Source organism: Phyllobates terribilis, unplaced genomic scaffold (genome assembly GCF_046119375.1).
Source record: "Phyllobates terribilis strain yellow unplaced genomic scaffold, ASM4611937v1 Scaffold_7__3_contigs__length_470593459, whole genome shotgun sequence".
NCBI lineage: Eukaryota > Metazoa > Chordata > Amphibia > Anura > Dendrobatidae > Phyllobates > Phyllobates terribilis.
Window position 1 is genome coordinate 215,830,150 of NW_027362767.1, and position 20,696 is coordinate 215,850,845.

Sequence of the window (20,696 nt, forward strand, 5' to 3'; positions counted from 1 at the left end):
AAGGGCATGACATGCCTATATTTGTGTCTCCCCCTCCTTTTACTCCTCCACCTCTTTTCTTTTCGCATGACTATATGTACTTGTCACTTTTCCATGTGTTAGTTATGTCTTCTGAGCAGTTTGTCAGCTTTTGGACACCTTTGAAGGTGTTTTCTATGTGTTTCTATGTGTTTTTGTTTGCCTGCCATTGGTTTTAATGGTGTTCGAAGGTGTTCGACGAACAGTTCGACGAACAGTTCGGCGAACACACGGGTGTTCGACGAACCGAACCGAACTCGAACACTACGGGGGTGGCTCAACACTACTGGAGACTGAGCTAATACGGGGGCTCTTTGTTTTAGTTTGACTGTGCATGGCTTAGAGCAGCTTGCAATGTTTTGTAATATATGCAAGCTGCAAAAGGAAAATCATAACAAATCTTCAATTCTTAATTGAAAACTGACACTTTTATGATGAAAGTTGAAGTGATGTGGGAGCAAATAAAACAAGTTTATAAGCTGTGTTGGATACCTAGAGAGCACGATGAACTACTCATATATTACTTTTTGAAGCATGGTTATTTGTTTCAATCCTTGTGGCTTTTGTTGATTACTTTTTCCCTTTGTGTGCCATAAGTCTTTATGAACTTTTGGAAATTGATCCATGAAACTGTGGCAATATTTCTTCATGAGGCCCATTATTGGAATGTTTGTTCTATGACTGAGCCCTAAGTATTCAATATCTTACTACAAATTTCTGAACGTTCACCAAACATTCAATCCTGGGCAGCTGATCTGTATACTTAATAATTCATTGAGCTATGTTTAGTTATGGTGGAGCAATAGTTTACTTATCTCTCTCCTCTTCCTGAGAAGCCAGTTACACATCCCTATAAGATTTGGTAAATCATACGTAAATGTGTTTTATATCCTTTATTTAGATCCTTGTGTTATTTTTCTACTTCATTATATTTATTTTACATTGTGTATTTTACATTGAATTGCTTTATGATAATAAAAATATGTGAATGTGTTAAATTATTTATATTGTCCATTTCTATATAAATCATCCAGAATGGAAGGATTAGGTCTTCCAGATCTTAAATTGTGATACCCCATCCAATGAAATGGGTATTCTTTGAATGGTTCACTTCTTTCTCATCTTTCGAAACAACTCTTAATGTGGTCCCTTTCATTAGATAGGCATCTCACCCTTTTTACAAATAAAATTGTGTTGAAATGTCCTTTTTCAGTCCCTATTACATAATCCTGATCTTCCAACGCCGACATGAATTCCATTATTGGCTCCAGAATGATTATGACTCAGTGTGGAAGCTATGGAGAGATGGAAGAGTGGACTTCTTTGATCTATTTGGAAGGATCATCAGTTACCCAAGTGAGAATATTTCTGAAATATTGAGGTTCTTTGGAGTCTACTTACATTCCTAGAGATTTTCTAGCTACAATATTTGAAGTAATCAGGAAACAAATCATATTTGCTCTTTACAGCAGGCTTACATCTGAAACTTTCAGTGGCTCAACTTCCTTTCTGAGGTCATGGGAAAGAGAGCTGGGTCCACTTATAGAACGATCCTTTTGGGACCAAATATTTGACAGAACCGGAACAGAATCTCACTCTCAAAACATCAATGAAGTCCCATACAAAATCCTCACTAGCTAGTGTTTAGCCCTTGAGATACTTTTTAAATGCCAATCTAATTCCATAAATGTATGCTTCCGACGTTGGTGAGAACTGTGGTCAATGACTCGTTGTCCTGCCCACTGGCCCAATCTTATTGGTGTATAGAAGCTTACTGATTCCAAGCTTTCAACAACTACTCACCTCTCTTTATGGTCTGCCTTGTGAAAAGCACCAAGTATCCTAAAAGAAAACACAGGAAATCGGTGTCTCATATTAAATCGGTCACAGAGTGGACAATCGCTATTTTCTAGAAGTCAAGGGTAATCTTCTTCTCTACAACCTTATTTAAAATATCCCATTTTCTACCATTGAACGATTTGTTAGTATATTATAAGATAAGAAACCAGACGTGGGGTCTGCATGGATTTCAATCCACTAGCATGTCAGTGATTCTTCTGGGCTGTGAATTTCTGATCTCACATTACTTCCTATTTTCAGCTTGATGGTTACCGTGACCTTTATGGTCCCAAATCTGTATTGTGTTTATAGGTCTTTATGGCAAATAACTTAATAGTTCTTTCCCACTCTTTCCTATTTTTTCTTTTTCCCCTCTTAATACCATCAGGCTACTTTTCTCTGTAACTTTCGAGTAGCGATGCGTGGACCTTTTCGGGTTCTGGTACCCGACCCAAACTTTAGTCTAAAATTTGGTTCGGGTACCAGAACTGTACTCGAACTTGAACCAGAACCCAAACCCCATTGAAAATAATGGAGACCCGAACTTTGGATCTGGAAAAAAAAACTCTCTCTTTTAAGTCCGGGTCCGCTCATCTCTACTTATGAGCTCTGTGTCACTTTTGTTTCCCCAAGGGCAAGCTTCCCTGTTTAACCCCTTCATCCCCGAGTGATTTTTCTTTTTCGCTTTTTCCTCCCCTTCCAAGAGCCATAACTTTTTTATTTTCTCCGTTGCCATTTTATCATGTGATGGCCTGGAAAGTGGGAAAGAAATTCCAATTGTGTTGAAATTGCAAAAAAAGAGAGCAATTTCACAAATTGTATTGTGGAGGGGGAGGGGATTATTTACCATGTTCACTATGAGGAAAAACTGACCTGCCCATATGATTCTCCAGTTCAGCAGGATTTTGCAAATACCAAACATGTATAGTTTTTTTTTATTGAAGTGGTGGAAAAATTTTAGAAGTTTGTAAAAAAAAACTTTGCTTGTGTCACCATTTTCCTAGACCCGTAATGCTTTCAATTCTCATGATATAGTGCTGTGAGATGGCATATTTTTGCGCCCTGGGCTGGTGTTTTTACTGATACCATTTTGGAGTAGATATGATGTTTTGATCACCTAATTCTGGAATTTAGATTTTTTTTCTTCTTACTCCAATTTCCAATCAGATTCATTTATTTTATACTTTGATAGATCAGACTTTTACAAATGCAGCGATACAAAATATATTTACGTTTTAATTTTTTTTTAAATTGTTTTATTTTTAATGTAACAAAAAAGGGGGTGATTTGAACTTTTGTGGGTTTTTTCTTTTTTTCAGATTTTTAAAAACTTTTTTCTTTTTTTTTTTACTTTTTACTGAACTTAATAGTCCCTTAAGGGGACTTGAAGATGTGATCGTCTGATCGCTTGTGCATCAGCACTGCTATGTATAGTGAAAATCACTATCTCCTATGAACCCCAGCTAAATGATGGCTTTCACAGGAGAACTGTCATGACAAGCATGGAGGCCTTCAGCAGACCTCCAACTGTCATGGCAACCCATCGGCGACCAGTAATCATGTCACGGGAGTGCAGATGGAAGTGTGTAAAGACACTACCTCCTGCCGTCGCATGTTAAATGCCACTGTCAGAGATTGATGGCGGCATTTAACAGGTTAACAGCCATGGGAGGAGCACTGCTCCACCTGCAGCTGTTAGAGGCACATGATGACCAATAGCTAAAGGTTGCAGAGGAATTAGGGAGTACAATGGTTTCGTCAGCCAGGTATTGCTTGACTAGCTTTAAAAAAATTTTCCCTCCTTGTCAAAAATACCCGGTCATCAGGGCCTGGATGCTGGGAGGGTGTCATGAAATTGGCCCAGGTCTTTGATATCTTACCCCTGTCTCTGCTGTATCTGGTGTGTGTCTCCCTCACCTTTCCTCCTTGATTTGGCAAAGAAGCTTGCCCCTGCCGCTAGCGATGTCTAATGAGAATTTTTTCAACATATTTTCCACAATGGTCTTCTGGTATAGCACCAATTTAGTAAACCTCTCTACTTCAGGAAGGAGACATGCAAGTTTTTCCTTGTAGCGTGGGTCTAGCAAGGTGAACGAGTGAACAGTCAGTACTCTTTTGTGGCCAAGATGAGTATAACGCGAGCGTCACGGGAAAAGCAGTAGTACGAAAAGTTGGCCATATGTGCCAAGCTCCCTACAGCCAAAACTTCCTTGTCTCCACCATGATCACAACTCTCCATCTCCTCCTACTTCTCTTCCTCCTCATTCCCCTCCTCGGCCCTTCCACATAGGAGAAACGGGACGTAGCTTGAGTGGGTATTAACCTCTCCTGTTCCTTCTGTTGCTCCTCCTCCTACTCCTTATTGTTAGCCAATCCACCAGATCAGATGAGATGAGACTGGGCCCTGTAGTATCTCCCTGTCTCATGTCTTCTCCATCTCCACCTGGTCCGCATGCAAAGTTTCATCTTTGGTTGTGAGCAGTGACTGCTAAGTTGCATATTATAATTTAGCTGTATTTTGGTAATCCTGATTATCTATATACACACTTATTTTTCTCTTTTGTATACAGTGACTGCTAAGTAGGTACAGAAGCGGCTGATTATGGCATCATCGTTGCTCACAATTTTTGTGGAGTCCTCAAAGTCTTGGGGATCCGCAACAAATGTCAGACATCCACGCCCACTCTTCAGTTGTTATGTGCGGAGGCTGACCAGAGTACCGACGGGCATGTTTCAACAACTGGCCTCTGCTGCTCACAAAGCCTTGCCATCATGTGCAGTGTGGAGTTCCAGCGTGTGGTCACATCGAACACCAGTCGGTAAGCTGGCACTTGCATGTGCTACTGCAGCACTGCCAGAGTGGTGGCAGCTATAGATGACTTGTGGAAACGGCGTACCTTGACAAGTTGCTCTGGCAAATCTGGGTAGGTTTTCAGAAACCCTTCAACCATTAAGTTGAACATGTGGGCCAAGCATGGTACAAGTGTGAGCTTGCCAAGCTTCACAGCAGCCACTAGGTTACTGCCATTATCACATAAGACCATGTCTGGTTGTAGGTTCAATGGCAAGAGCCACAGATCTGTCTGGTCTGTTATTCCTTTCAGCAACTCTGCGGTGGTGTGTGGTTTGTCTCCTAGACAAATTAGATTCAGCAGTGCCTGTTGCCACTTCACTGAGGCAGTGCTGCAGAGCTTACAGCTGATGTGGATGACGTGCTCTGAGATAACAAATTGGAGATGGAGGATGAGGAGGAGCAGGAGGGATGCAGGAACTGGTATAGGAGGTGGAGAAAACCCTGATAGAAGTAGGGCAAGCAATCTAGGGCGTCGGACTCAACCCTGGCCTCCACAAGGTTCACCTAGTATGCCGTCAGGGAAATGTAGCATCCCTGTCCACGTGTTGGTCATTTAGTGGAAAATCCCAGTAAGTGTGTTGGTAAGGGGATGGGTGATGTTCTTGGACACATGCTGGTACAAGGGGAAAAAATGCCACACCGGGAGAAATAGTGGTGGCTGGGGACCAATTATCGAGGGACGTGAGTCGCCAGAAGCCTAAATGGCAACATTTCCACGGCAAGCAGCCTAGAAATGTGCCCATTTAGCATTTGGGCCTGAGGGTGGATGGCTGGGAACTTTCTTTTTGATTCCAAAGCCTGGGGTAGGGACAGCTGATTGCTGTGCTGGGACAAGGATTTGGAAGTGCCTGATGATGGTGCCTCAGAATGTGCAAGGACAGGTGCAGGGCTAGAGGCATCTGCGCCAGTGTCATTTACAGGGGATTGGAAAGCACCTAGCACAGGGGAAAAGGCAGTGGTGTCACCCACTGACACCAATTGTGGAACTAGGCGTTCGGCCCACCGAGTCAGGTGCTTAGATGAAATGTGCCTGACCATACTGGTAGTGGTTAGGCTGTTAGTGGTCAGGCCCCTGCTTATATTGGCATGGCACAGGTTGCAAATGAACATTATTTTTGTCTCAGAACTCTCTTTAAAAAAGTTCCAGACTGGGGAACACCTAACTCTTTGACAGAGAAATTCACGACTGTCGGTGCTCTGTGGAACAGTTGCCTGCCTTTTCCCTCTGGTCACCCACTGCCTCTTCCTGTCTGTTTTGGTGCTGCTGATTCCTCCCCTTCAGTACTGTTGTCCTAGCTCTGCATGCCAGCTTCCCTGGTTGGGTCAGTGACTTCGTCATCCACAACTACCGCACCCTGGTCCTCCTGAGTTGGTAACTTAACAACAACATGACTTATTGGCAACTGTGTCTCATCATCATCCACTTCCTTAGACAACATTTTCTGTTCCCCACGTCATCTTTTTTAACCGTGGCTGCTCTAAGTTTTGTGTTTCACTAAACAGTATGTCCTTCTGTCCATCTTGGAACTAGCAGGGCAAGAGGCCATAATCAAGAAATGATGATGTAAAGAGCTCTTTGGAGTGTCCCCGGCTTGGATCACTGGTCTCTTGAGACTCGACATGATGGTGGGAGGAACGAGGATCAGAGTGAAGATAAAGTGATCCAGACTGTTGGCTGCTGAGAATGGACCACGTGGAAGACTGGCTGGTGCTGGCAAGCATGCTAGAAGCATTATCTGCTATCCAACCTACCACCTGTTTGCACTAGTGTGGCTGCAGAAGTGGTGTCCCATGCCTCGCTGCAAAGTGGGACAGGAAGCTATGTATCGTGGATGGGCATGTTGCTTGTGCTCCAGCAATAAGCACAGTCACACCGGCACCACATCCTTGGCGTCTGCATACACCATTATCAGCACTTCCACTTCCCCATCCCTTAAAATTTTCTGATTGCTAAGTCTCTGGGAACTGTATGGATAAAAAATTCAATACAATAAATTTTTTTAAGGTTTTTTTTTAGGTTAATACTACCGTAATTTCACACAAAGTTAAACTGTATGGATGACAAATTCAATACAGTGCATTTTTTAAGACTTTTTTTGAGGTTAATACCACTGTAATTTACCCAAAAAATGTTAAATTGTATGGATGACAAATTCAATACAGTAAATTTTTTTGAAGTTTTTTTAGGTCAATACCACCGTAATTTCACACAAAGGATGTTAAAATGTATGAATGACAATGCAGACAATCCCCCCCCCCACAAAAAAAAAGTGGTCACCTGCAGCATCTATATATTTAGTAACGGACTGCAAAAGTCCTAAGTCCTGCCTAGAGGCCATATTCAGGCACTCTCCCTGCTCCAGCAGCTGTCTCTAGGCTAAATGCAGTATGTATTGCATAGAAACAGGAAAGCACAGGATTAGCCCTTAGACTATCTGCCCACGATGCAGAAATGCTCCGGATTTTTCCTGAGCGTTTCTGCATCTCCCTGGCAGAAAAAACACATGTGGATTGTACATGCGGATTGTAACGGGTCTGGGAGGCGGAACCTCTGAGCTACTATACAAGGGGGCGGTCCTTGTAAGGGAGCGGGTGGCGACCAGGCAGGCAGTCACAGCAGGTGACCGGGACAGTCTCTAGAAGAACGGGCAGGAGGTCACGGCAAGTGACCGGGGCAGTCTCTGGGTGAACGGGCAGATGGTCACGGCAAGTGACCGGGGCAGTCTCTGGGTGAACGGGCAGATGGTCACGGCAAGTAACCGGGGCAGTCTCTGGGTGAACGGGCAGATGGTCACGGCAAGTGACCGGGGCAGTCTCTGGGTGAACGGGCAGATGGTCACGGCAAGTGACCGGGGCAGTCTCTGGGTAAAGGATTGGTACGACCTGTGGCGGCTGATGGTAAACGTGAGCTCCCAGGTGAGCAGGCGAGAGTCTCTGGATAAACGGGTGGTCACAGCATGTGACGGTGGAGCCTCCAGGAAGACCAACAGACAGGCGGCAGATGAGCGCTCCCAGGTGAGCGGGCAGAAGTCTCTGGACAGGCGGGTGGTCACAGCACGTGACGGCAGAGCCTCCAGGTAGGCTAGCAGACAGGCAGCATATGAGCGCTCCCAGGTGAGCGGGCAGGAGTCACTGGACAGGCAGGTGGTCACAGCACGTGACGGCAGAGCCTCCAGGTAGGCTAGCAGGCAGGTAGCAGATGTGCGCTCCCAGGTGAGCGGGCAAGCTGGTCCATAGACAGACTGACAAGAGTTGGAAGGCAGACCGTCGGACCTCAGGCTAGCAGGCAGGTAGCAGGATATCAGGCAGGAATTAGACAGCAGACTGGCAGGAAACTGGCAGGTATCTGGCAGGTAACTGGCAACGGGACCTGAGGGCTGAAGCAGAGTAGTGAACAGTGCTACAACATTGCTCGGGCACCTGCATTTTGGAGGAGGTGCCTTTTATATGGGAGGTCCTCCGGCAATTGGCCGGGGACTCCTTAGGACGGCGCGCGCGGTCCCTTTAAGAGAGGGGGAGCGCGCGCGCCCTAAGCACACTGCCGGGGAAGGAGCGCGTGCCGGAAGCAGCGGGGAGAGCAGCGCTGGAGGACGCCGCGCCAGGAGCGGGGAGGTGAGAGGGACGGCGTCTCTGCCTAGAACGGGGCAGAGACGCCGATGCTACAGTACCCCCCCCTTTAGGCCCCCTCTTTTTTTGGTCAGAAAGAAATCTCTCAAGGAGAAGCGGGGCGTTGATATTCTCCCTGGGTTCCCAAGTTCTCTCCTCAGGACCAAACCCCTTCCAATCTACCAGAAAAAAGGTTTTTCCTCTTACCCTCTTGGAGGCCAGAATACTCTCTACCTCAAAGATGTCATCAGCGGAAACCGGAGCAGGAGGGGCACCTGGATTTTTGGAAAAAAAGTTAAAGACAACGGGTTTGAGGAGAGATACGTGGAAGGAGTTGGGGATCCGTAGGGTGGCCGGGAGTTTTAATTTGTAGGCCACAGGGTTAATTTGCCTGAGGACTTCGAAGGGGCCGATGAATCGAGGACCCAACTTGTAGGAGGGTGCTTTGAGCCGCACATGTTTGGATGAGAGCCAAACCTTGTCTCCCGGACGGAATTGGGGCGGATCCAGACGTCTCTTATCAGCATATCTCTTCATCCGCTCAGAGCAGAGAAGAAGAGCGGACCTGGTGCTCTCCCAAATAGTAGAAAATTCGCTGACAAGAGACTCCGCAGCAGGGTTGTCCACAGAAACGGAGACAGGAAGTGGAATCCGGGGATGTTGGCCACCGACTATAAAGAATGGGGATTTGGAAGAGGACTCGCTCTCATGGTTGTTATAAGAGAACTCGGCCCATGGTAGGAGATCCACCCAGTCCGAGTGGTGAGCATCAACGAAGTGCCGGAGGTAGCTGGACAAGATCTGATTGATCCGCTCCACTTGACCATTGGACTGAGGGTGGTAAGCGGAGGAGAAATCCAGGGTAATGTCCAGCAGCTTACATGTGGCTCTCCAGAAGCGAGAGGTGAACTGAACCCCACGATCCGACACGATGTGGAGGGGCAGACCATGGAGACGGAAGATGTGGCGGATAAAGTCTTTAGCCAGCTCGGGTGCAGACGGAAGACCAGGCAGGGGAATGAAGTGGGCCATCTTAGAAAAACGGTCAGCGACAACCCAAATGACAGTGCAACCGGCAGAAACTGGAAGGTCGGTGATAAAGTCCATAGCGATGTGTTGCCAAGGAGCAGCAGGTACGGGAAGGGGCAGGAGATGGCCGGCAGGTAGATGTCGGGGAACTTTGTTACGGGCACAGGATGAACAGGCCGCGACGATGTCTACCACGTCCTTACGCAGGGTAGGCCACCAGTAATGCCGGGTAATAAGTTGGAAGATCTTCTTTTGGCCAGCATGGCCAGCTAGTTTAGAAGAATGTCCCCAGCGAAGAACCCTCTCCCGATCTGGCACAGCTACGAACGTCTTACCGGGTGGAAGACGAGTCAGATCCAAGGGGGCCACATTCATCACCTTGGAGGAGTCGATGATGTGCGTAGGTTCCTCCTCTTGATCGGGGGACAGGAAGGACCGGGACAAGGCATCAGCTTTGACGTTCTTGTCCGCCGGACGGAAATGAAGAATGAAGTTGAAGCGGGCAAAAAACAACGACCACCGGGCCTGGCGAGGATTGAGTCTCTGGGCATTTTGGAGATATGCCAGGTTTTTGTGATCCGTGTAGATAATTACCGGGTAGAGAGCCCCTTCAAGCAGATAGCGCCACTCTCCCAGTGCCAATTTGATGGCTAGCAATTCCCGGTCTCCAATGGAGTAGTTGCGCTCCGACGAGGAGAAGATTTTGGAGAAGAAGCCGCACGTTACCATTCTCCCAGTAGAAGACTTCTGGGTGAGCACCGCTCCGGCTCCGGAAGAGGAGGCATCAACCTCCAGGTAGAATTGTTTATTACAGTCCGGACGGTGCAGGACGGGAGCAGAGGCGAAGGCTTTCTTTAGGGAAAGGAAGGCCTCCTCGGCTTCAGGCGACCATGTTCTGGGGTTAGCCCCCTTACGGGTAAGTGCAGATATGGGAGCAGTCCGAGACGAGAAGTGTGGGATGAAAAGACGATAATAATTAGCGAAGCCCAGGAATCGCTGTATCGCCTTCAAACCTTCAGGACGAGGCCATTTTAGAACGGAAGAGAGCTTCTCGGGATCCATTTGCAGACCTGTTTGGGAGATGACATAGCCCAAGAACGGAAGGGAGGTCTGATTGAAGAGGCACTTCTCGTATTTGGCGTAAAGGTGGTTCTGCCGAAGCCTAAGCAGGACCTGACGAACATCCCTCCGGTGTGTGGGGAGATCCGGAGAGAAGACCAAGATATCGTCCAGGTATACCACTACGCAGGAGTACAGGAGGTCACGGAAGATGTCGTTGACTAGTTCCTGAAAGACCGCGGGAGCATTACAGAGACCGAAGGGCATCACAAGGTACTCGTAGTGACCGTCCCGGGTATTGAATGCCGTCTTCCACTCGTCTCCTTGACGGATACGGACCAGATTATACGCTCCTCGTAGATCCAGCTTGGAGAAGATCCTGGCGCCCTTGAGACGGTCAAACAATTCGGAGATGAGTGGCAGGGGATATTTGTTTTTTACCGTGATGAGATTGAGTCCTCTGTAGTCAATACAGGGACGTAGCGAGCCGTCTTTCTTTTTGACAAAGAAGAATCCGGCTCCAGCCGGGGAGGTAGATTTTCGGATAAATCCCCTAGCCAGATTCTCTTCAATGTACTCAGACATGGCTCGGGTCTCGGCTGCAGACAATGGGTAGATACGCCCACGGGGAGGAGTGGTGCCAGGTACCAGGTCGATCGGGCAATCGTATGGCCTATGGGGTGGCAACGTCTCAGCTTCCTTCTTACCGAAGACGTCCGCATAGGGCCAGTAGGGAGCCGGGAGGCCAAGTAAGTTAGCTGGAGTAGGCTGAGGGCGAAGTGGACGGACCGGGACCAGGCAGGTCCTATGGCAGTCAGGACCACATCGGAGTACTTCACCGGACCGCCAGTTCAATACGGGTTCATGTGTCTGGAGCCAAGGTAGACCTAGCAACAGGGAGTGAGAAAGTCCGGACAGCACATGGAATGAGATCTCCTCAGAGTGCAGCATTCCCACCTGCAGGGTTATGGGTTCGGTGACGAGCAGGATGGTCTCCGAGAGAAGTCTTCCATCCACGGAGGCGACTGACAATGGTTCAGCCAGGGACTTGGTGGGAATATGGTATCTCTCTACCAGAGACTGGGAGATGAGGTTTCCAGCAGCTCCAGAATCCAGATGGGCGAGTTCAAAGAGACGGTTTTCTCCCCAAGCAATAGAGACCGGTAAGGTCAGAGACGGAGAGGGCTTACTTTTGTCTAGGACGACCTCTCCGAGTGGTCCTAGACACTGGCGTTTCCCGGCTTTTCCGTGCTTCATACTGCCACAATAGAAACAGCTTCCCTCGGCTCGGCGAGATTCTTGGCGAGAACCGACCATCTTGGTCTGGTCGACCTGCATAGGCTCAGGAGAGAGTAGCTGAGGAGAGACGGAGGGAGTGACGGGTTTCTGAAAAATAGGAGCTAGACGTGGAAACCTCCTCTCACGGGTGACCTCTTTGGCACGCTCCTGGAACCGCAGGTCAATCCGGGTGGCAAGAGTTATTAGGTCATCGAGAGTGGTAGGAATATCCCGACCGGCAAGTTCATCTTTTATATGGCCGGACAGACCCTCCCAGAAGACGGAAACCAGAGCGTCATTATCCCAGGCCAGCTCCGAGGCAAGGGTACGGAACCGTATGGCATATTGGCCCACGGTGAGACTTCCCTGACGGAGGCGTAGCAGAGATGATGCGGATGAGGTCTTCCGTCCGGGTTCGTCGAAGACTTTCCGGAAAGCCGTGAGAAAGGCAGGCAAGTCGGACACCAGGGGGTCTCCTCTCTCCCATAGAGGATTTAGCCAGGCCAGGGCATCTCCGGTGAGATGGGACATGATGAAGGCAATTTTGGCCCTGTCGGAGTTAAACTGGTGAGACAGGAGTTCAAAGTGCAGGGTGCACTGATTTATGAAGCCCCGAGCCTGGGCGGAGTCGCCTCCGAAACGAGGAGGTGCAGAAAGCCGGGGTCTGGGGTAGGATACCATGTTATTAGTGGGCAGTGGAGCTGCCGGATTGCGAGTCATGGCACTGGCGGTGGTTGCAGGCAGAGCAGTCAGAGTGTCCAGGCGAGAATTGACATTCCGCAGGTGACCCAGGATGGACTCCTGTTGGGACCTCTGACGGGACAGTTCATGACACAGGTCCGAGAGCGAGGGAGCTTGGGAGCCACCGGGTTCCATGGCCCGAGCAAACTGTAACGGGTCTGGGAGGCGGAACCTCTGAGCTACTATACAAGGGGGCGGTCCTTGTAAGGGAGCGGGTGGCGACCAGGCAGGCAGTCATAGCAGGTGACCGGGACAGTCTCTAGAAGAACGGGCAGGAGGTCACGGCAAGTGACCGGGGCAGTCTCTGGATGAACGGGCAGATGGTCACGGCAAGTGACCGGGGCAGTCTCTGGGTGAACGGGCAGATGGTCACAGCAAGTGACCGGGGCAGTCTCTGGGTGAACGGGCAGATGGTCACGGCAAGTGACCGGGGCAGTCTCTGGGTGAACGGGCAGATGGTCACGGCAAGTGACTGGGGCAGTCTCTGGGTAAAGGATTGGTACGACCTGTGGCGGCTGATGGTAAACGTGAGCTCCCAGGTGAGCAGGCGAGAGTCTCTGGATAAACGGGTGGTCACAGCATGTGACGGTGGAGCCTCCAGGAAGACCAACAGACAGGCGGCAGATGAGCGCTCCCAGGTGAGCGGGCAGAAGTCTCTGGACAGGCGGGTGGTCACAGCACGTGACGGCAGAGCCTCCAGGTAGGCTAGCAGACAGGCAGCAGATGAGCGCTCCCAGGTGAGCGGGCAGGAGTCACTGGACAGGCAGGTGGTCACAGCACGTGACGGCAGAGCCTCCAGGTAGGCTAGCAGGCAGGTAGCAGATGTGTGCTCCCAGGTGAGCGGGCAAGCTGGTCCATAGACAGACTGACAAGAGTTGGAAGGCAGACCGTCGGACCTCAGGCTAGCAGGCAGGTAGCAGGATATCAGGCAGGAATTAGACAGCAGACTGGCAGGAAACTGGCAGGTATCTGGCAGGTAACTGGCAACGGGACCTGAGGGCTGAAGCAGAGTAGTGAACAGTGCTACAACATTGCTCGGGCACCTCCATTTGGAGGAGGTGCCTTTTATATGGGAGGTCCTCCGGCAATTGGCCGGGGACTTCTTAGGACGGCGCACGCGGTCCCTTTAAGAGAGGGGGAGCGCACGCGCGCCCTAAGCACACTGCCGGGGAAGGAGCGCGTGCCGGAAGCAGCGGGGAGAGCAGCGCTGGAGGACGCCGCGCCAGGAGCGGGGAGGTGAGAGGGACGGCGTCTCTGCCTAGAACGGGGCAGAGACGCCGATGCTACACGGATTGTACATGCGGATTGTACATGCTTATTGTACATGCGTTTTTCCTGCCAGGGACAAGCGGATGTGAAGCGTTCTTCACATGCATTTCCGCATGCGGGCTATCAAGCGCTTTTCCAAGCGATTTTAGCATCACTTGGAAAGTGCTTGACAACTTGGTCACACTATACAAATCCATGCAACCGGCAACCGGCATGGATTTATATAGTGTGACCGTAAAAGAATGGTAAAAAATAAAAAATAAATATATACTTACCTTCTGATGGCCCCCGGCATCCTTGTCTCGGCTTGCCGTCAGCTCGAGGTAGGCTAAAGGACCTGCCGACGTCAGCGGTCGCGTGACCCGTCACATGACTAAATGACGTCGGCAGGTCCTTGAGTTCACCACGAGCTACCGGCAAGTCGAGACAAGGACACCGGGGGCCATCAGAAGGTAAGTATAATATTTATTTTTTTATTTTATTATTTTTTTTTTACAGGTTCTATGGTACCTGGGTCCAGAGGAGAGTCTCCTCTTCTCCAAACCCGGGGTACCATCCGCACATTGAATCACATGTACAGATGCAGTGATGCGTAATCCATGTGTTCCAATGCAAGTCAATGGCGGCGAAAACAACGCTTCCGCAAAATAATTGGTAGTACTGCGTATTGTTCCGCAATGATAATCCGGAGATTTCCACAGCATGTGCACAGCACATGCGGATTATCATTGGGGAACATGGCAGACCTTCTACCAAGCGTTTTTTAAGGGTTTCTGCAGCAGAATTGCCGCTGCGGAAACGCTTAAAAAACGCATAATGGGCACACAGCCTTAGAAGGACTTTTTGGATGGTGGTTCAGCAACAGTATCAACACTAGAGGACTCTGATTCTTGAAACTGAGCACACACAGGCCTGGACAACTACTCTCTCCCTCCAATCAGAACTGTCCTTGAGCTGTGCAATGTGCCATGCGTGGCGGAGCAGGTCCTTTATAGTCTCTGATGAGGTAAGGCGGCCAGCCAATCACAGTAATGCCGCTACCAAGATAGCTACGGCATTACAGCCACTGGCACCCAATCCCCGCATGTTTATTGGCTGTGTAACAGGCGCCAAACATGCGGGGCAGGAATTCGAGCATTAAATCTGAGCACCTGGCAATGCTCGGCGAGTACCGAGCACATCCGAGCACCCAGGTGCCCGAATGATATCCGAGTATCACCGAGCACGTTTCCTCATCACTAGAGATGAGCGTTGTTCTACTCGAACTGTTCGCCAATCTCAAATTCGAGCTGTTTTGGGCGGTGTTCGAGCCGTTCGGCGAACACGAACAATTTGAGAAAAATTCGGCTGTTCGAGGTTATGTTCGATAACTGTTCGTGCACCAAAATCATAACTGGATTTTTTCTCAGTAATGATGAAAATTAATGTTAATACGCAGTTTGAGTGTACAGCGGGGTGGGGGGAGGGGCAGGGGATGGATCTCTGCAGGAACAATGAAAATCTCCATTTTTTTTTCTCTTTCCCGCATTTACAGTGGGGAGGTGCAATCTGTCAGCCTATCAGCAGCGCACACACGGAGCGAAGTGCTTTTTTTCACACAAGCAAGGGCATGTGTCATTGGCAGTGTATGTCACATGTCCTTGCCCTATAAGACCAAGCCATTTTCCCCGTCGCCACCATTTTCTCACTGCTGCAGCTGCGTGTTAGACGGCACCGCTGTTGCTGTGTGCGCTATACCTTGTTAATTTCAAGCCAATTTTCGCACAAATATACAGATAGCTTGGGAGTAGGGAATAGTTGTGATTGCAGTCCTTTTAAGGACTAGGTTACAGCATTTCCTACGACTTTTATCAGGCAGGTCTGTGCTCTTAAATAGATAGGTTGTGGGAGTAAAGACTAATTGTAATTGGAGTCCTTTTCAGGACTAGGTTACATCAGTTCCTATCAGTTTTTGCCAGGCAGGTCTGTGCCAGTTCTGTGCAAGTTTTTTTCACAGCATTTGGCTGAATCTAGCAAAGCTAATCCTTTTTGGCCTATTGCAGAGTGTGTTAGTCAGTGGAGTAGCCTATCTGTGTTGCAAGATATACCACCTGTGTATAGAATACCAATTTTTTTACTGCACCTAGTGAAGTAAAATCTTTTGGGCATAGCATCATTCTATTAGTCCATCTATACTGACCTCCATCAGGTTGCAAACTGAATCTAATTTTTTTCTGCATCTAGCTCTGAAAAAATATTTGGCCTTCTAGCAGTGTGTGGGACTTGTTCTATTAGTCCACCTATACTGACCTCCATCAGGTTGCAAACTGAATATATTTTTTTCTGCATCTACCTCTGAAAAAATATTGGGCTTCTAGCTGTGTGTGGGTCTTGTTCTATTAATCCATCTATACTGACCTCCATCAGGTTGCAAACTGAATATAATTTTTTTCTGCATCTAGCTCTGAAAAAATATTTGGCCTTCTAGTAGTGTGTCGGACTTTCTCTATTAGTCCATCTATACTGACCTCCATCAGGTTGCAAATTAAAAATAATTTTTATCTGCATCTACAGTACCTCTGAAAAAATATTTGGGCTTCTAGCTGTGTGTGGGACTTGTTGTATTAGTCCATCTATACTGACCTCCATCAGGTTGCAAACTGAATATATTTTTTTCTGCATCTACCTCTGAAAAAATATTGGGCTTCTAGCTGTGTGTGGGTCTTGTTCTATTAATCCATCTATACAGACCTCCATCAGGTTGCAAACTGAATATAATTTTTTTCTGCATCTACCTCTGAAAAAATATTGGGCTTCTAGCTGTGTGTGGGACTTGTTGTATTAGTCCATCTACACTGACCTCCATCAGGTTGCAAACTGAATATATTTTTTTCTGCATCTACCTCTGAAAAAATATTGGGCTTCTAGCTGTGTGTGGGTCTTGTTCTATTAATCCATCTATACAGACCTCCATCAGGTTGCAAACTGAATATAATTTTTTTCTGCTTCTAGCTCTGAAAAAATATTTGGCCTTCTAGCAGTGTGTGGGACTTGTTCTATTAGTCCACCTATACTGACCTCCATCAGGTTGCAAATTCAAAATAATTTTTTGTATGCATCTAGCTCTGAAAAAATATTTGGCCTTCTAGCAGTGTGTGGGACTTTCTCTGTTAGTCCATCTATACTGACCTCCATCAGGTTGCAAATTAAAAATAATTTTTATCTGCATCTACAGTACCTCTGAAAAAATATTTGGGCTTCTAGCTGTGTGTGGGACTTGTTGTATTAGTCCATCTATACTGACCTCCATCAGGTTGCAAACTGAATATATTTTTTTCTGCATCTACCTCTGAAAAAATATTGGGCTTCTAGCTGTGTGTGGGACTTGTTCTATTAGTCCATCTATACTGACCTCCATCAGGTTGCAAACTGAATATATTTTTTTCTGCATCTACCTCTGAAAAAATATTGGGCTTCTAGCTGTGTGTGGGTCTTGTTCTATTAATCCATCTATACAGACCTCCATCAGGTTGTAAACTGAATATAATTTTTTTCTGCATCTACCTCTGAAAAAATATTGGGCTTCTAGCTGTGTGTGGGACTTGTTGTATTAGTCCATCTATACTGACCTCCATCAGGTTGCAAACTGAATATATTTTTTTCTGCATCTACCTCTGAAAAAATATTGGGCTTCTAGCTGTGTGTGGGTCTTGTTCTATTAATCCATCTATACAGACCTCCATCAGGTTGCAAACTGAATATAATTTTTTTCTGCATCTAGCTCTGAAAAAATATTTGGCCTTCTAGTAGTGTGTGGGACTTTCTCTGTTAGTCCATCTATACTGACCTCCATCAGGTTGCAAACTGAATATATTTTTTTCTGCATCTACCTCTGAAAAAATATTGGGCTTCTAGCTGTGTGTGGGTCTTGTTCTATTAATCCATCTATACTGACCTCCATCAGGTTGCAAACTGAATATAATTTTTTTCTGCATCTAGCTCTGAAAAAATATTTGGCCTTCTAGTAGTGTGTCGGACTTTCTCTATTAGTCCATCTATACTGACCTCCATCAGGTTGCAAATTAAAAATAATTTTTATCTGCATCTACAGTACCTCTGAAAAAATATTTGGGCTTCTAGCTGTGTGTGGGACTTGTTGTATTAGTCCATCTATACTGACCTCCATCAGGTTGCAAACTGAATATATTTTTTTCTGCATCTACCTCTGAAAAAATATTGGGCTTCTAGCTGTGTGTGGGTCTTGTTCTATTAATCCATCTATACAGACCTCCATCAGGTTGCAAACTGAATATAATTTTTTTCTGCATCTAGCTCTGAAAAAATATTTGGCCTTCTAGCAGTGTGTGGGACTTGTTCTATTAGTCCACCTATACTGACCTCCATCAGGTTGCAAATTCAAAATAATTTTTTGTATGCATCTAGCTCTGAAAAAATATTTGGCTTCTAGCTGTGTGTGGGACTTGTTGTATTAGTCCATCTATACTGACCTCCATCAGGTTGCAAACTGAATATAATTTTTTTCTGCATCTAGCTCTGAAAAAATATTTGGCCTTCTAGTAGTGTGTCGGACTTTCTCTATTAGTCCATCTATACTGACCTCCATCAGGTTGCAAATTAAAAATAATTTTTATCTGCATCTACAGTACCTCTGAAAAAATATTTGGGCTTCTAGCTGTGTGTGGGACTTGTTGTATTAGTCCATCTATACTGACCTCCATCAGGTTGCAAACTGAATATATTTTTTTCTGCATCTACCTCTGAAAAAATATTGGGCTTCTAGCTGTGTGTGGGTCTTGTTCTATTAATCCATCTATACAGACCTCCATCAGGTTGCAAACTGAATATAATTTTTTCTGCATCTACCTCTGAAAAAATATTGGGCTTCTAGCTGTGTGTGGGACTTGTTGTATTAGTCCATCTACACTGACCTCCATCAGGTTGCAAACTGAATATATTTTTTTCTGCATCTACCTCTGAAAAAATATTGGGCTTCTAGCTGTGTGTGGGTCTTGTTCTATTAATCCATCTATACAGACCTCCATCAGGTTGCAAACTGAATATAATTTTTTTCTGCATCTAGCTCTGAAAAAATATTTGGCCTTCTAGCAGTGCGTGGGACTTGTTCTATTAGTCCACCTATACTGACCTCCATCAGGTTGCAAATTCAAAATAATTTTTTGTATGCATCTAGCTCTGAAAAAATATTTGGCCTTCTAGCAGTGTGTGGGACTTTCTCTGTTAGTCCATCTATACTGACCTCCATCAGGTTGCAAATTAAAAATAATTTTTATCTGCATCTACAGTACCTCTGAAAAAATATTTGGGCTTCTAGCTGTGTGTGGGACTTGTTGTATTAATCCATCTATACAGACCTCCATCAGGTTGCAAACTGAATATATTTTTTTCTGCATCTACCTCTGAAAAAATATTGGGCTTCTACCTGTGTGTGGGTCTTGTTCTATTAATCCATCTATACAGACCTCCATCAGGTTGTAAACTGAATATAATTTTTTTCTGCATCTACCTCTGAAAAAATATTGGGCTTCTAGCTGTGTGTGGGACTTGTTGTATTAGTCCATCTATACTGACCTCCATCAGGTTGCAAACTGAATATATTTTTTTCTGCATCTACCTCTGAAAAAATATTGGGCTTCTAGCTGTGTGTGGGACTTGTTGTATTAGTCCATCTATACTGACCTCCATCAGGTTGCAAACTGAATATATTTTTTTCTGCATCTACCTCTGAAAAAATATTGGGCTTCTAGCTGTGTGTGGGTCTTGTTCTATTAATCCATCTATACAGACCTCCATCAGGTTGCAAACTGAATATAATTTTTTTCTGCATCTAGCTCTGAAAAAATATTTGGCCTTCTAGTAGTGTGTGGGACTTTCTCTGTTAGTCCATCTATACTGACCTCCATCAGGTTGCAAACTGAATATATTTTTTTCTGCATCTACCTCTGAAAAAATATTGGGCTTCTAGCTGTGTGTGGGTCTTGTTCTATTAATCCATCTATACTGACCTCCATCAGGTTGCAAACTGAATATAATTTTTTTCTGCATCTAGCTCTGAAAAAATATTTGGCCTTCTAGTAGTGTGTCGGACTTTCTCTATTAGTCCATCTATACTGACCTCCATCAGGTTGCAAATTAAAAATAATTTTTATCTGCATCTACAGTACCTCTGAAAAAATATTTGGGCTTCTAGCTGTGTGTGGGACTTGTTGTATTAGTCCATCTATACTGACCTCCATCAGGTTGCAAACTGAATATATTTTTTTCTGCATCTACCTCTGAAAAAATATTGGGCTTCTAGCTGTGTGTGGGTCTTGTTCTATTAATCCATCTATACAGACCTCCATCAGGTTGCAAACTGAATATAATTTTTTTCTGCATCTAGCTCTGAAAAAATATTTGGCCTTCTAGCAGTGTGTGGGACTTGTTCTATTAGTCCACCTATACTGACCTCCATCAGGTTGCAAATTCAAAATAATTTTTTGTATGCATCTAGCTCTGAAAAAATATTTGGCTTCTAGCTGTGTGTGGGACTTGTTGTATTAGTCCATCTATACTGACCTCCATCAGGTTGCAAATTGAATATAATTTTTTTCTGCATCTAACCCAGCCAATAGTTTTGGCCTAATACCACAGTTTGGCCACTCAGCTCTGCTCGGTTACCATCCATTGTTTTTTTGTGCAAACAACTCCAGAGTTGTGAATTAGTTAACCACCAAAATGAGTGGAAAAAGGCCTGCTGCTGGTGGAAAGGGGAATAGGCGTGTTGGGAAGGGGAAAAAAGGTTGTGTCCGTGGGGTAGGTGTTAAAGCAACAGTAACATCTGCAGAAGAAAGACCATCTTCCAGCCAAACTAAAATGTCTACTTCTTTTAGCGGACAATGTGATAAGATCCCTTTCTTACGGCCACGCCAATCGCTACAAATTCCAGATGAGGCACAAAAACAGCAGGTGCTTCAACGGATATCAAGTGCTCCTTTAAGTGGGC